The 16,438-nt window shown below is 46.4% G+C and overlaps 2 pseudogenes; both read right to left on the bottom strand.

Moving 5' to 3' along the window:
* Nucleotides 1-7,245: 7,245 nt before the first annotated feature.
* Nucleotides 7,246-8,443, bottom strand: LOC136544262 (wax ester synthase/diacylglycerol acyltransferase 5-like; annotated as a pseudogene).
* A 607-nt stretch (nucleotides 8,444-9,050) lies between these two features.
* Nucleotides 9,051-9,880, bottom strand: LOC136546619 (transcription factor MYC1-like; annotated as a pseudogene).
* Nucleotides 9,881-16,438: the final 6,558 nt, after the last annotated feature.

The following is a 16,438-nucleotide window of genomic DNA, read 5'->3' as shown; positions in this document are numbered from 1 at the left end:
CCAACTATGGCAGAACCGCCCGAAATAAGACGCTTACGGAGGTGCTCATCTTTCACCAGACACTAAGCACCCCAAAAGCAAGCTACAGCGGGCGGTATCCGTTGGGCACACCCCACGGGAGAACCTGAAAGATCCACATTTTTCCCAAGGATCCAATAATGAGAACGAGTTACAATACTTATCCATTTCATACATCAGAGTTTCTTAAAAGTACATTATTACAATACCAAATATCAGAGTGCAGAATGATAAATAGCGGAATTTAAAATAAACATCTAGCGATAAGAACGAGGATCCGTCTGAGCCCACCAGAAGAATCCTCCACACAAAGGTACTTCTCATGCATCTCCTGCAACAGGGGTAAATAAACCCTGAGTACACAATGTACTTGCAAGACTTATCTGACTAGTGGGAATAATTTTCCGACTCAAAGGAATATGGGAAGCTTTATGGTTTGCTGGTTTATTTTAGTAGAAAGCAATACTAATAGTGAGTCCTTATTTATGTTATTTTTATCGACCAAATTAAGTTATTATCTATCCAGTCTATATAAGCATATGTTCTACTTTCAAGCAAGGGTTAAGTAATCAGTTTTATTTCTTCTCCTTTTAACTTTTAGTTCTTACTACGGTGCTAAACCGCAGATAAGCCGTACCGGATTTCCCAGCAATTCGTGAATCAATGTGCCCAGCTAGGTGCCCCGAAGACACATGCCCCGCTTGTACCCCAGGCACAAGCAGGACCAACCCATCACTCTCCTGTCCTAGGTGTCCAGGTCCCTGTCCAAACTAGGACTCCAAGCCCCCACTCCTGAGTCCCAAACTCAGTATGGTGCAAGGACCTTCACCATCTCCACCTCCAATCAGTCGGTCCGAAAAGAGCTAGATCCACGACAAGAGAGCAACAAGCCTGCCCTGCGCCCATACCCAAGTATGTGCTTGGGACAATAGATCTGTGACTTGCCTAGAGCCATATACAACGACCGGTCCTTAATCAACCCAGACAGGGAAAAAGTGTAACTGAGCTATGTCCTGTTGGCTGTAGGACACAACCCTTTACACCCACCAAAACCCAACCATATCCCTACCCGGTCACCATTTTTCTTTCCACCATTTTATCATGAGTGATCATGTTTATCACCTATTTGCGAGTAACGGCAGGTTACTCACGCTACCGATATCCTGAGCATAGCAGCTACTCAACCTATACTAGTAGGACTCATAGATAGATATATTTGTGCATGTAGTTTTCATAAAATACCTGTAACATAAATGCACATCATACATATATATATTCAGTGGTCATTAAAAATAGGGGTTATGCACTGGGGCTTGCCTTGGGCAGGCGGGGTGTCAGCAAAGTCAGCAACTGATGGCTCCAGGACTCCCTCCTACACGAGAACCTCCTCCTCATACTCCTCGATCACCTCCTCGTACTCCTGCTCGTCCGCAGACATGAACTCTACCAACTCGTTATCTACATGCATAAAATGATGATGCAACGCTTAGTAATACGACAACAGCAACTCTTAAAATAAGAGTACATCTACCAAGCTACTAAGCTAACTCTAATGACTAATACACAAAGTTACCTATTATTCCCACTAAACAGGTATGAAACATTTCATGTATTATCTTAGCAACTAAAGGCATCCTTATTGTTAATATCAATTTAATATATATATGATAAAACAAGGTGCACTAGCTACCATATTTGTCAATATATTCTAAGGCCACAAAAATTACAGTGAGCACATGATAATACAATGAATCTACTGTAAAAGAATTATAGGGCTAGCACTTCTACCAATGCATCACAAAAAATCATTCTCTAAATAACCATAATAATAATAAGCAACCTAGAATTAATAAGTAACCCTAAAACATCGTAGAACCATACGAACAAAATATACCAACAGATAGATCAGGAATTTAGGAATCTAACAAAATTTATTTCACAATAAATAAATAAATTCAAATGAGCTCTAGGAAAGAAGAAGGTGATAAGGATGGATAGGTCTTGCTTTAAATGAATTTAGGAAGAAGAAATAATGGAATCAGAGCTTGGTGAAAGAGATATTGATTTTGCCAAGTGGCCGCTAATTAATCCCATAAAGGGTGATTAAGGAAAATGATTAGTGGCATTTGGCTAGCTGGTCACGTGAATTGGATTTCACGTGATGGATTTGGAGTGGGTCTTTGGTCATGAGAGAATTAATTCAAATGATGGACTTTGAGTGGTCTTTGGACTTAACGAGCACATCATGACTGGAGTGTGCTTTGGGCTAAACGTGCTTGGCGGTGGGGTGCTGGTTTATTCATGCAGGTCAAGGAAATATTAGAGAATGAGAAGATCATTTGCAGACTAATTTCCTCAGCTGATTATTGCAGCTCGAGAGAAATTGATAGACGCAGCTTTGGCGGGCAAGAACAGAGAAACTTGATTTGGGAGAGCAAGATGGTGAGCGGCAGAGTGGGACGGCTCGGCGGCTCGGCATGTCCTTTTAAAGGCAGGAGACATGGGGATGGAATTAAGCAAGAGGAGGATAAGGAGGACGACGAGAAGGTTAGGCATGGCTACTGTGAATGAATTGGAGAAGCGTGCAGTAGTGTGCCGTTGTACTTGAGACTTCAATGTTGATAGACGAATGTGGTGTGCAGTAGACCGTGGACCTGGACATATGTACTAGCTACTGAAGCTTTGCCTTGCCGTGTTAGTTTCGGCTGGACAAATGAAGTTTCTCGCCAACCACTCATCAAGTCTCAAACGGGGTCATCGGTCAAGTCTACTTCTGTACCCAAATTCAGAACGGCAATCGTTTGCCCCACAGTGGACACGCCTCTCTGTGCTAGCGCGGTCACCAGGTGCGGCGCGCACACACCCAGATGGTCGCCCAGCGCGGAGTACAGCTCAGCAGCACCCTCACTTAACGCACAAAGCCGCGGCCAGCAGCAGCGCATGCAAGCGGCAGGAGGCAGTCAGGCGTTGTGCATTGACCTGTTAGTCAAAAGCAGCCGCATGTGCATGATGTGCTACTCGGTTGAACAGTGTTTTCTATGGTGAATAGTGTTTCTGCGGTGAACAATGCTTTCCACGATGAACAGTATTCCTGCGGTGAACAGTCAGGCGTGCAAGACGCGCACGGCGTGCAAGACACAGTGTCAGTGTTGACTTCGTGCTACTGTAGATCACTGCTTCCAACATCCTTCAACAAATTACTCAGCAACTGACATAAGACTACAAAAATTGCCCTAGAGAAATGGCACAGGATATGCTGCTAAATTAATTGAAAAACAAGAAGTACTTGCTCGTGATAGATGGTGAAGTCAGTGGTACTGAATGGAAGCACTTTTTGACTAGCATCCCAGTTGGCACTAGGGGTAGTAGAGTAGTGCATATCACACAAGGCAAACTAGAAGAGCAAGCGGCATACGCAGCGGGCAGAGCTTGTTATTGAGATTAATGAGTAGCGTGTGCGATGCTGCTGCCGGTCGGTCATGTGCTGCCAACTTGACTTGCTTGACACGACAAAGTAAAAGCACTGCGTCTTGCCAAAGAATGTACTGAAGCGTGCTTCGCAGGTTTGCGAGTGCCGAGTGCGTGCATTGAAAATTAAGGAGGAGAAGAATAATAAGAGCTGGAGTTAGATTAGGATGACAATAGTGAGTTGAGCTATGCTGGAGAGCATTTGGACAAGGAATAAATTAGAGCTCAAGTTGAGAATTAGTTCAATAAAATTTAATTTCTCATTTTACCACATGCAATAATACATAAACATGATGCTCATGATATGGTTTTAGCAAAAATTGTATAATGTAACACCGAGGGTGTACAGTGCCCTCTGCGCAGTGGTGTGTGGCATTCAAAGAAGACGACAAGTGATACGGTGGCGTCCAAAGTTTAGGTGTGGAATCATGTAAGCGTACGGTGATAGTCCTGCATAGCAATGGACTGTTCGCTTGAATTTATCAGCCGGCTTATCAGCTAGAATCTACAGTATTTTTTTCTCACAACAAAACAACTTCAGCCGGCTTTAATACCAGCCGAACAGGCCCTTAGTGCAAGACAGCTTTGGTGCAAAAGTTGGGATGTACAGGTTGATGTGGATGGGGTCTTCAACGTGGTTGATAAATCTGTGTTGCTTAGGTTTAAGTTCAAGGATGTTCTAGTCTCTTGGCAGACGGGAGCAACGTGGCGACAAATAGAGGCAGCTATATGTGAATCGTCATTTTTGCTTGCAACAGGTTGTGACAGCTAGCCCTATTTGGCAATGGCTACCTTAGTGTGTAACAGTGTGAAAAGAGGGCACAAGTAACAACGATAGGCGGAGACATAGCGGTTTGCGGCAGCTAGCAAGCAAAGCAGCGACTTGCACTGTGCGGAATAACATTGCAAGATGGTGCGAGCTAGAACTATGGCCTGTCCTGCAAGATGATGTTTCTTTATCTTGGCCAATGTTGGTGTGGTCTCTCCGGTGGTCGTAGAGGTTTGGATTTTGGTTGCTATGGTAAGCTCAGTTGATCAGCCTATTCGTTTGCTTAGGCCAATCGACTGAAGTCGTTGTTAGCGTGGTTGAAAATGTTGTTACTATTGTAATTGCTGTAATATTTTTTCATTAGTTGTTTTCCCTGTTTGAGTTTGTTTGTACTTTTTAATATAACCTGTAGCTTTTCTGTTTGATTTTGTAAGTGTGTTCTTGGTTTATTCGCATTGCTGTGAAACCTGCTGTGGAAGAGTCAATGTAAATTGGCCCCGTTCGGCTTACCCAGAAACCGGCTTGTTCGGCTTCTTTTTTCAGTCGGAACGGTGTTTTTCTCTCACAACAATTCAGTAAGAATAGTATTTTTCAGCCAGTTTCAGTCAAAATCAGTCAGCCAAACGGAGCCACATGTAACGAATCATCACCTAGTGGGCTTCATAATCATACCAGATCGGGCTTACATGATGTTGAACATGATTCAGGTCCAATGGGTCGTTGCAGTCCCGACGATGCAGATGGCACTGAGGAGGTGCCGCTTGCTACGCGGCTTGGCCATACCGGTAGAGATTGGATGATTCAGTGACCCCACAAACGCTAGGTCACTTTTAATTTTATAGTCCCTTAGTTCTAATTTGTAAGTCATTTTATCTTTTCTAGCTATGTATCTACAAAGTCAGAGTTATAATTTGGAATAGAGGAAGTAACTTGTATGCACTTTTCAATCTTTTCATCCATATTTATCTTGCTAGACTAGATAATGGCGTTCCGTCATGAAAATATTAGCGATCCAAGAATTTTAATTTTATTCTAAACTATAAGAGATTAAGAGTAAGTTAAAATTCTTTTCATTAATTAATTCAAAAAATATTGGATTGCTTACTTTTTAGGACGGAGGCAGTACTAATCTCACAAACAAAATATTATTCCTCTCTTTAGAAAAGGAAGAAAAATAATGGCATTTGATATATTTATGTACAAACCTGATATGACATATCTTTGGTCCCGTTCGCTTCGCTGAAAAAACAAGCCAAAACACTATTCTGGTTTATTTGTTGTGAGAGAAAAACATTCTTCCGGCTGAAAAAACAAGCTGAAAAGTACGGATTATAAGAGAAACGAACACGGCCAAGATAAGCTCATATTTTCTCTTCAAACCCATCGAACAAATATAATCTTGTTGTGTTCCGCATCCCGGTGGTCACTCATACGCTAATCTCTCCCTTCCGAATCATTGGTAGCTTTACCAATGTTAGAACTGTCATCGCTGCCCTCTATACTCCTAACAAGTGACTAGTCTAAGGTTGTGTTTAGTTCAACTTTTAAAAGGGTGCCTACTATTTAAAAGTAGAACATCAATCAAACAGAGGGAACCATAAGATGCCTTTTAGAAGGAGCTGTTTTTGCGTGGTATAATTTTCACAGCAGCTTAGATTGGTTTCGGACTTTTGTTTTTTCCAAATGAATGAAAATGAAGAGATGTTTAACAATTGTTCAAGGGAGATAGAGAGATGGATCTTTAATAGTAGTTTTAACCAAATAGTTTACACCTTTTTCACAATACATAGCATACAATATTTTTTCTACAGCTCACAGCTGAATCAAACAAATCCCTGCATTAATTCTATCCACCCTCGCATATTGTCCAAGGCATCGGGGACACCGGCACCATCACTACCCCACACTATGGATTAGGGATAAAAGTGGCAACAGAAAATCCAATTTTATGAGGTTTATTTTGGCAAAATTGATACCATTTCTGACCTTTTTTTTAATCATTTACCGTCTGTTATTGTTGTACTTAAGAGAGCTATCTTGTATTCTTGTTGTACTCTTTGTATGCAGTTCTTACTTTACTGTCATAGCTAGTCTCACGGTACGTTCTTTTTGGGCCTACAGCATGGCCTGTAACTTAAACTTTTGTTTTTCCTATCTTATTAACTGAATTGAAACTTGAAAGGCATATATATGCCTTTGCCAGATTGTTTAAAAAAATCATTACCATATATAAAATTTGAATTTTCTAGTTCTTTTAGGGCGGTATATATTGCAACTGTAACTAAATAGTTAAGTTGACAAATTAAATATCAAAAATTTCTGACCAACTAGAAACTTTTTGTATATTTAATATCGTTGTCGACAATGCTTCAAAGCACCAAAACCGCAACCCCCTCAACCTTAATCACACCACCTGTGTTATTGAAGCGTGAAAAAAAAGGTGCGTTAGAACTTAGAAAATGATACAAAGGAGAGCCATAATCGTGATAGTAGTGAGCATGCATCCATTTTTACGGCGACATCTAGGATTCATGGACTTTATGATGGAAATATATAAGCTCCACGGTCATCTTTAGGGGCTTTTACCTGTTTACCCTTAAAAAAGATGCCATACTCCTGCGTACCTCTCAAAAGTTGGTTGTCACCTACATGCCCTCGCTTGAACTTTTTTTTCCCTCACGCCATTCCGTCGGCATTTGCTCCTAACGGTGGGTAACGGCTCTGGAGAATGACTCAGTTGCCCTTGGGCTTGTATGGGCGTCTGAACTTTTTCGTTTCCCCTATGCCATTGCCAGACCAATTGGGTTTGGCTTTGACAAAAAGGACCGATCTAAAGCATGTGCTTCTGCTTGTGTCTTGCTCATCACCTAGGCCGTGTTCGGCTGGCTGGCTGGCTGATTGCCGGCTGGCCAGCCACCTCACAAAATCGATATTCACGTCCTGCCAGAACAGTATTTTTCTTTCACAACAATCAGTCGAAACATTATTTTTCAGTCCTGCCGAACAGGCCCTAGCTTCCGGAAGTGATACCGTGACAGAGCAGCAGACGTCACCCCCACTAGCACGTCATTTACCGTCTGTGCAGTGCGTCGATGTCAAGGCATAGGCAGGCAGGCAGGCATGGAAACAAACAGATTATGTCAAAACAACATGCATGCATGCACGTCGTGTCTATACAGCTAGCAGTACGTAGAACGGTAGAAGAATAAAAATGCGCATGCATGGTGTGTTACGACGACTACTCACACAGCCGAGAGCCTGCTTGACGAGCTTGACGTCGTCGAGGCTGAGGGTGCGCATGACGAACCGCTTGCGCCTGAACTCGACGCCCGCGAACACGGTGGGCGGGTCGCGCACCAGCTGCAGCGCCATGGCGACGAAGCGCGCCACGTCCACCACGGTGTTCCACGCGAGCACGGCGCACGCCAGGACCCACGCGGCGAGCGCCAGCCGCCAGGGCGCCCGCCGACCACGCGGGCCGCGGCGGGGCGCCGTAGACGCGCCGGCCCTGCTTGCGCCGCGCACTGGGAGGAGGCGGCGGCTGCGCGGATGGCATGGCCGGCAGGGCCCTGGGGTCGGCAGCGCTCCGCGTGCACGCCAGGAGGAGCGACACCAGCGACGTGCCGTCGCCGAGCGCGTGGTGGATGCGGAGCGCCACGGCGCACGCCGCCTCGGAGGTCGGGAATTCCAGCACGTGGACCTCCCACAGCGGCCGCGACTGGTCCATGGGGAGCGTCGACAGCGACGCCACGTAGTCCTCCAGCGCCTTGTCGGGGTCGGCCGTGATGGCGGCGCGGTCCAGGTCCGGGACGATGATGTGGTCGTCCAGGTTCACCGTCGTGCGGACCCACCGCGGCTCTGCCCCGTCCATCACCTGCATGCTCCAACGTGCATGCAAGTATTAGTTCTAATTCTAAAGTAACACCAACTTGTATATTGCAAAAGAAAAAAAAGGAAGAAAAACGTATATACTCGGATGCTGCAGAAGCGGGGGTGGCGCGCGAGGGTGGCCCCGACGCCGGCGCGGGCAGGTTCCAAGTCGATGGGCTTGCCGAGGCCGAGGACAGCGACGATGTAGAAATCGTGGAACATGCGTGCTGTAGGGCTCAGAGGCTCCTCCGCCGCCTGGCCGCTTGCCGCAGCTCCGCACAAAGTGTCTATCGAAAGCGGCGGCGGCGGCGGAGCCATGAGGGCCGGCGGCCGGCCGGCTATTGCACCAAACGCAATAAGCTAGCTGTATGTTAGTGTACTCGGGTGTGCGTGCAGTGTGTGTGCGTGGAGAGCAGCTGAGATCGGCGATCTTGTTTATATAGAGCAGTTGCAACATACTACGTACACGGTTACACGCATTGGATTAATTGGCCTGGCAATGGCACAGGGGAAACGAAAAAGTTCAGATGCCCATACAAGCCCAAGGGCAACTGAGTCATTCTCCAGAGCCGTTACCCACCGTTAGGAGCAAATGCCGATGGAATGGCGTGAGGGAAAAGAAAAGTTCGAGCGAGGGCATGTAGGTGACGACCAACTTTTGAAGGGTACGCAGGAGTGTGGCATCTTTTTTAAGGGTACACAGATAAAAGCCTCTCATCTTTACTATAGCGAAGAGAAAGTGCAGGGTGCCTCATGCCATGCTCCTGTCCTGTCCTGTGCTTCAGATTTATCCATGGCATATACCTCGATCCCATACGTCCCAATGTCAATAACATTATCAGTAGAATTAATCTACGAGCAAGTCTGGAGGTTATTATACGCTTGTGCACGGTAGAAATCACAATACTTCGTCGTTTGAACGAGGCTAGTCGCTGGCCTGCAGCCTCTGGAGTATACTCTGGAGCAGCGCCATGCGCAGACCTTCGTCGTCCTGGAGCGCGGTAGCCCCCGGGGGCACGTCGACGACAACATCCTGCGTGGTCACGCCGTGCACGCGGCTCACGCACGCGTGCTGTACCTGCAGCTCCAGCGACGGGAGCGCACCCATCAGCAGCGCGGGTGCGTGGCGCGCGCCGCTCGTCACGCGCACCACGGCCATGTCCCGGCCCACCTCCCGCACGTACAGCTCACCGTCGACGACGCCCGCGCCTTGGTCGCCGTCGCCGTCGCCATCGGCGCTACGCTCCCACCTCGCCACGGCGGCGTGCCTGGCCTCGGACTCTAGCTGCGCCACGCGGGCGCGGAGTTCGGCAATGTACCGCGCGGCGTCCGCGAGGAGGGAGGCCTTGACCATGCCCGACACGGTGGGCACGGCGGCGCGGAGGTCGCAGAACCGGCGGTTCAGCTTCTCGCGGCGCTGCCGCTCGGACTCCACGTGGCCGGCGGCTGCCCCGGCGCCCGGGCGCGGCCCTGGCTTCCGGCCCCGCCGCTTCGCCGGGCGTTGCGGAGCCGGCGCTGAGAGGCTCGGGAGCAGCTTGGCGAGCTCAGAGTCAGGGGAGAGCACGCCGCCGTCCGCCGGCATCTCCCACAGGCAGGCGCCAATATCATCGTTCTCGTTCTTGCCCACAAGGACATCATCAGCGAGCAGCCACTGCTCCGGGACTTCGTAGGAAGGTAGTTCGAGAATCGTGCATGACGGCTCGGAAAAGGAGAACGAGGCGGGTAGGGGGAGGACGGGGAAATAAGCTTATCCATGGCAGCTTACAGCGTCGTCGCTACTCGCTACGCTAGCTCCTCACACGTACAGCCGCAACACAGCCGAAGCCTGAAGGTGGCAAATAACGACCATGATGACTTCCTGAGGATGAGGTTTTATTTATATTGGCGCTCAAGCTCAGCTTTCACAATTCACAAAGATGCCAATGTCAAGCATCTAAGCATTGTTCGGATCTGCTTATACAGCTATAGTTAGCTGACTAATAGTTGGTCGCTAATATTATATACCTATTAGTAGGATGCTATTTGGATCCGTTGACTAAAACGTGGATGCATTTATTGTTTGGTTTATAAAATACCTTTTCTTTTCTATTTATTATTGTAGGGCACGTAGATAGAGAGAGATGAAAGGGCAAACATGTATTTTCGCAATCTATTAGCTAGCATTAGATGTGTTGGGATAGCTATGGGAAAAATTGTTAGCAACTTGTCAGCTATGTGTTGAGATGAAAGGGCAAACACTAAGTTGCAGTGACCGAAAGAAGGGAAAACATATGCACATATATAGTGGTTGGTTCGCTACCTAATTTTCCGGCTAGGATTTATTAGTATGTACCATCCTAGATCAGTCTTTGTGGGTTTGTTTGGTTGCTTAGCTAAGTTTAGTTCAACCCCATTGGATCGTGTTTGGTTTTCATGGCCAGTTTGGTGGCTACACTATTTAGAGTTTAGAACACATGTTTTTACACCCTAATAAATAGTTAGCAGACTTATTAGCTAGATCCATTTGGACCCACTCTAGCTAACTATTAGCATCTAACTAGCTAAGATATTAGCTAGATGGATCCAAACAGAGCCTAAGGATTCAGTGATGCTTCTAGAGGGCATGAACAACACTAAGTTGCAGTGACTGAAAGAAGGGAAAACATATGCACATATGTAGTGGTTGGTTGGCTACCTAATTTTTCGGCTACGATTTATTAGTATGTACCATTCTAGATTAGTTTTTGTGGGTTTGTTTGATTGCTTGGCTAAGTTTAATCCAACCCCATTGGATCGTGTTTGGTTTTCATGGCCAGTTTGGTGGCTACACTATTTAGAGTTTAGAACACATGTTTTTACACCCTAATAAATTTTGACAGGTCAGGTTTTAGACTAGAAGGATCTTGCTGGAATTAGCTAACATGTACCTCTAGACGGACATCCAAACACCATAAGGCCGGGTGTGGTCTAGTTCGCGTCGCCGGCTTGGGGTTAACCGGGCGAATAACCAATAACTGTCATAGTATGAAACATGTCCTCTGCCACCTAGAAAGGAAAAGACGAATCTCAGGTGGATGGATACAGTATATCAACCGAAATAAATTGCACATTGGCAGCCAGATAGGAAGACACTATACGTCGTGTAGCTTCGCTGGAGTACTTATTATGTACTTGATGACGAGGCATCCTCTACAACTACAAGCTGTGCACATCAAGGGCTGAATCACGCCAACGTGGACGGTCGGAACGAAGGACGTTGGGTACCATACCAAATATGGTGGGCTGTTTTAACAGTTAACACGTACTAGTATAATACGATACTTTATCCATCCCTAAGAAAAGGTCACTCTACCATTCAAAATTATGTCCCCAAAACATTATCATTCTAACCCCCCTTGCAATGTGCATGCTGCACGTCCCTTGGCAAATGCAACTACATGCGTCAAATAGGGGCAACCAAGGTCATTTTACCGATTTTTTTTTCTATTTAGATTTTTAAATTATATTTTAAAATAGTTGTATTCCAATTTTATTTTTATTTCTAACTATTTTGGCTGCGCCAGATCACATGGTGTGACGAACTCACTCCATCGTATCACGTGTATTACCATAGCAAGGTATGTCACTCTAGACCGATCCATTAACACATATTTCACGAGAAAAGTTTGCCACGGCACTCTAGGAAAGTTTGTCGTGGCAAGGTTAGTGCGGCAACTCTATTTTAGCACACCACCACCTAGACCGTTATGGTAAGGCTACATTTCTACCTTAGAAAAAAATCTCTCTATTACCATGCATGCTATGTACATGACCAACGCCAACCCTAAGGTAGCCCCCTTGACTCCAAAGGCCATGTCCGCTAAGGCCTTCCACACTGTACTCCCAGAGTAATGCCCAAAACCCCGTCTTTTTGCTTTAGGCATCCCTTCCTACATTGCGGCCTACCGATGACAAATTCTCAAGATTCTGGAGCGGCGCAAGATGAAGCTCCGGTGTGTGGCAATTAAAGAAGAATATTTTCTTGTACTAGTATATTGCCCGTTCTAACGCCACGGTAGCATTTTAGATGATGCAAAGTAAGAACCAAACATGGTATAAAATAATAAAATAGATTGAAGATTCACATAAAAATGAGCGATACAAACTTATAGGGTTATTATATTATTTAATCCAAAAAGGATCAAACTTATCTTATTGAATACAACAAGGATTAACTTAATCTATGCCTCCAAGATATATAGTTTGTTTAAGAAAAAATATGTGGTTAAGATAGAAGCACATAAGAAATTACTAAAAGAAACATCTAAATCATCCAATCCCCTACCAATCAGGTCATGATAAATCTACTCTCCAATGGAGGACACGCTCTGTAGAATTCAACAATGGTAAGCCTCGATGAGCAATGAACCTGAGCATGAAAGCATCCGTTGGTGATCGAAGAGCTTAGCTGTACCTGCTGCTGCTAGTGTCAGCATGAACAAGCTCCTGCACCAGTTGCATCACCTTCATCCCACTTGTCTCAAGATTCTAATGTAGGCCTGTCATATGAATCAATCAAGCCAAAGCTGTAACCATGGGAACTAATCTGGTCCTTGGATAATCAATTGATCATTACGGCAAGAACCAAGAAAACCAAGCGCGAGCTATATTGGAGAATATAATTGGATTTGATGTATATGAGAACAAATTATGGAGCTCAGATATGCACTTCTTAGATGATCACACCTTCTAAAGATTTTGCAACACCAGAAAAATTCTTGGGCACCAACATGTGCAGGTCTCCTCTCTTGCCCAGATTGGGTGTATGCCTATGTTGATGCCGAGACTAACAGCAGCCCAAGAGTGATCAACAAAAATCTAGTTATAGCCGTAGCGGTGAATTTTCCCGTGTATGGAACTAATTAGAAGCTCCTATTTTCTTTTTCTTGAATGCCATCATGAGTGACTTCTGAAAATTTTAACCGAATAAGAATAAATAAATAAATAAATAAATAGCAGGCAGAACATATAGAGCTAGCTACAAAATGAACTTGTCCAGCAAGCAGAACACTACAAAAATAATGTAATTGAAATCCATAATCGTGGTCAGTATTACTCATGTAAATATTAGTATTTCCAAATTAATTCCTAGGAATTTTCGGCATAATTGCAAGTTTCAAAATGGCATGGACAACCAAACCAGAGCACGGTATATATTGCTCAAAAACCTTAGCAGCAATTCTTGGATTTTCTCTATACCATGGATTCTTATATACTAAAAATATGCTATTTTTTGTATATTTTCATTCACCAATCTTACGAATTAATAGGAAGCATGGAAGCAGCAGCAATGTCAACATTTACAAATCTTACCTAATTATTATCCCATTCTTCAGCAGGGCAACAAATAAAACCCAATGTTGTAAAAGCACACATGCTTGGGAGATCCAAAGGAATGGGGAAAAAGATAGGGCCTTTTTAGTTCACTGATTACTAAGAGAAAAATCAAACAATTCGAGAAGCTGCAATATACGTACCCTAATGAAGCCAGCCATGGTGTTACCGTAGTTCTAGTACAGCAGGTTGCCCAGGTTTTCGATTTTGCTCTCATCAATACCTACCTTCTCAACCATGTAATCTGGAGTGAATGACAACAAACGCGAAAAGGTATAGGCACTCGGTTCACTGAAAGTTCAGAGTAAAAACAAGCAGCAGTCAGTAACAACAGAGAAGAAGAACTTCACTAATGTTCCTATCCACTAGGGAGGATAACCGTGAAGAGGCAGAAAACCTTGCGGCAGCGGATCTCGTCGGCACCAGATCGGAGGGAGCTTGGTGGTCACGCCATGTGAAGAGAGGGGTGGCGCTAGCCACTAGGGAGGATAGGCGTGGGGAAGAAAAAGATCGATCCGGGAGCGCCATAGCCAGTGGCATCCTCGAGGTGAGGTCTAAGGCCGAGCGAAGGCCGGAGGAAAAATTGACGCTGATGCCAGCGTGGCACGTTGCTTGTGAGGGAGGGAGCCGCGGCACCAGCGTGCAGCCTGCCCTGCCGCCCCAGGCGACGGCGGCCCCATCCGGCTCCGCGCCTCGCCAGCCAGCGGCGCCCCATCGAGCGGCGCCATCCCACCGCTGAGGTTGTGCTGATTGCTGAAAATGCTGATTGTAGGCGGCGCATCGTATGATTTGAGGAAAGATCGAGGGAAGTGAAATCAACGCGAGCCTGCACGGGAGGGCGATAGAGGACAGACACACTAAACATGACCGTCGGATTTGATGAGTAATGAGAGAGAATGACTAAGAGATAATCTGGTGCATCCGTTTTAATGGTGTTATATTTTCTGGGCGTATTCATGGGTATGGATATAGCATAGGTTATGATTGTGGAGCAGACATTTATTGTGTGGTTGTAGATTTATTCTAACTAATGTATTATAGCACATGGTAGATTCGGTGAGAGAAGAGATGGTTTTGATGTCACATGAGCGAGAGTAGACAGCATGTATATGGGTCCCATACATGCACATAGCTCCGGTTTCAAGTAGGAAGAATGATGCCCGCTTTTTCAGCGTGGCATCCGTATTTTTCTAGCTTTCCTTGCACATCGTGGAGGACTTAAGTATGAGACCTGGATTGGCTTATAACTTTCTTTACTGCTACTTCACTACGCAGTCTACACTGCTGCCGTACCATTCCCCATCACCACCTCCATCTCAATTCACCGTTTCTGCAGCCATTGCTCACCGATTCTGCATCGTCCAAAGCCAATCAGCCTATGCCACCATCGTTTACCGCATTTGGGTCCTCTGCTTCCCCGCTGCTAGTCAGAAGAAGCTGCGTGGTTCTCGTCGCAGTTATCTCGATCGGCTGCCAATCACGCCCTTTCTGTTCCTTCTCCCTCCTTGGCCTTACAGGGCATGCCGGTGGCAACCACCTGCTTGTGATGCATTCTACTAGCAGCTACTCCATGTTTTTTTTACTGTTGTCTATTCGTAAGTTCGGGTATCAGACTTGAGACCCTGGCCACAAGCTAATTTGCACTTAAAGGTCAATCTTGCAGTGTTTGAGGTCAACCTCAAAAACGTCACATCTATAAGGATCATGTGTCCTTGATCATACAAGCTTAAGACTAACATGTATGCGAAAGATGTGTTAGATTCTAATTGGTCAAAGGGATGCAAGGTTAAAGTTTAATCAAGATTCTGAGTTATTAGAAACGGAAAAGAAACAACTTGGACGGCTAAAGCATGTTCCTATCCCTCCCCTCTACTCCAGCCCATCACGCATGGCCTGCGGACAAGGCACTGCTGCGGTGGCCAACAGCACAAGGGCGTGAGGGCCTGGGCGGCCCGGGCGACGGCGGGCACAGTGTGCGCGCGGCTGTGCAGGACGGCGCAGCGCAGGTGGCTTGAAACGCGAGGTCGGAGCGACGGCGGTGGTCTTCACCGAGCTCAAGCACACGGCGGGGCATGCTCAGCCGGGACATCAATCTCCGGCCATACATCACGGAGACACGTTCCGCGCGGCCCTATGGCATCGTGGGGTCACGGCGAATTCGGCGGCGTTTCACGGTGAGCTCAAGAACGATGGTGGCGGTGAAGCGATCGGGCCGCGGGGAATCTCCTCACACTCTTGCGGATGCGCCCGCGGCTTGTTTGAGAACAGACGGGCGGCAGCGGATCGAGAACTCGAGGCGGAGGCAGGCAGGATTCAAGGGCGGCGGCGCGGACGAAAACAGAGGGCACGGAGCGCTCGGTTCGGTGCAGAAACCTTGGGGTTCGATCTGGCCGCGCACAGTAATGACTTCGGGTCTAGTCTGTCCTCGGCGTCCGTACGGCGGTGCGGGCAGTTTTGCGCCGGATCGAGTCGAAGTCGGTGGCGCGGTCCAGTTCTAAGTCCGGCTCTGCTGCTGCTTGCGTTGCGGTTGGGATGGAGAAGAACAGGGACAGGGGATGACCGTGGGCCCGCTCGGTCAGGGAAACAATGAAGAAGAGGTGCTGGCGGCCGGCCTTACTGGGCCATGGCCCAGCCTGCAATGGAGTAACGGTGCGTGTAGCTGGTGCGGGAGTCCTTAGCGAGCCAGCTGACGGAGCTGGAGCGGGACGCTGCGGGCCGGCAAGCACCCAAGGGCTGGGCCTTTCAGGCCGTAAACAAAAGGCAGGTCAAAACGCAGAGAAAGAAGAAAAGGAAAAGGACAACTTCTCAAGATTATTTTTAAACTATTTAGGTTCGAAAACTCAAAATTTGTACATAACTTTAAAAGTTTTAATTTTAAACACACTTGAAATATTTAACGTTTCTCAAATATATTATAAAATCCTTTTTAAACTTTAATTTTAAATGATCAATCTAAAACTA

Source organism: Miscanthus floridulus, chromosome 3, assembly GCF_019320115.1.
Source record: "Miscanthus floridulus cultivar M001 chromosome 3, ASM1932011v1, whole genome shotgun sequence".
NCBI lineage: Eukaryota > Viridiplantae > Streptophyta > Magnoliopsida > Poales > Poaceae > Miscanthus > Miscanthus floridulus.
This window is presented reverse-complemented; position numbering and strand designations above follow the sequence as displayed.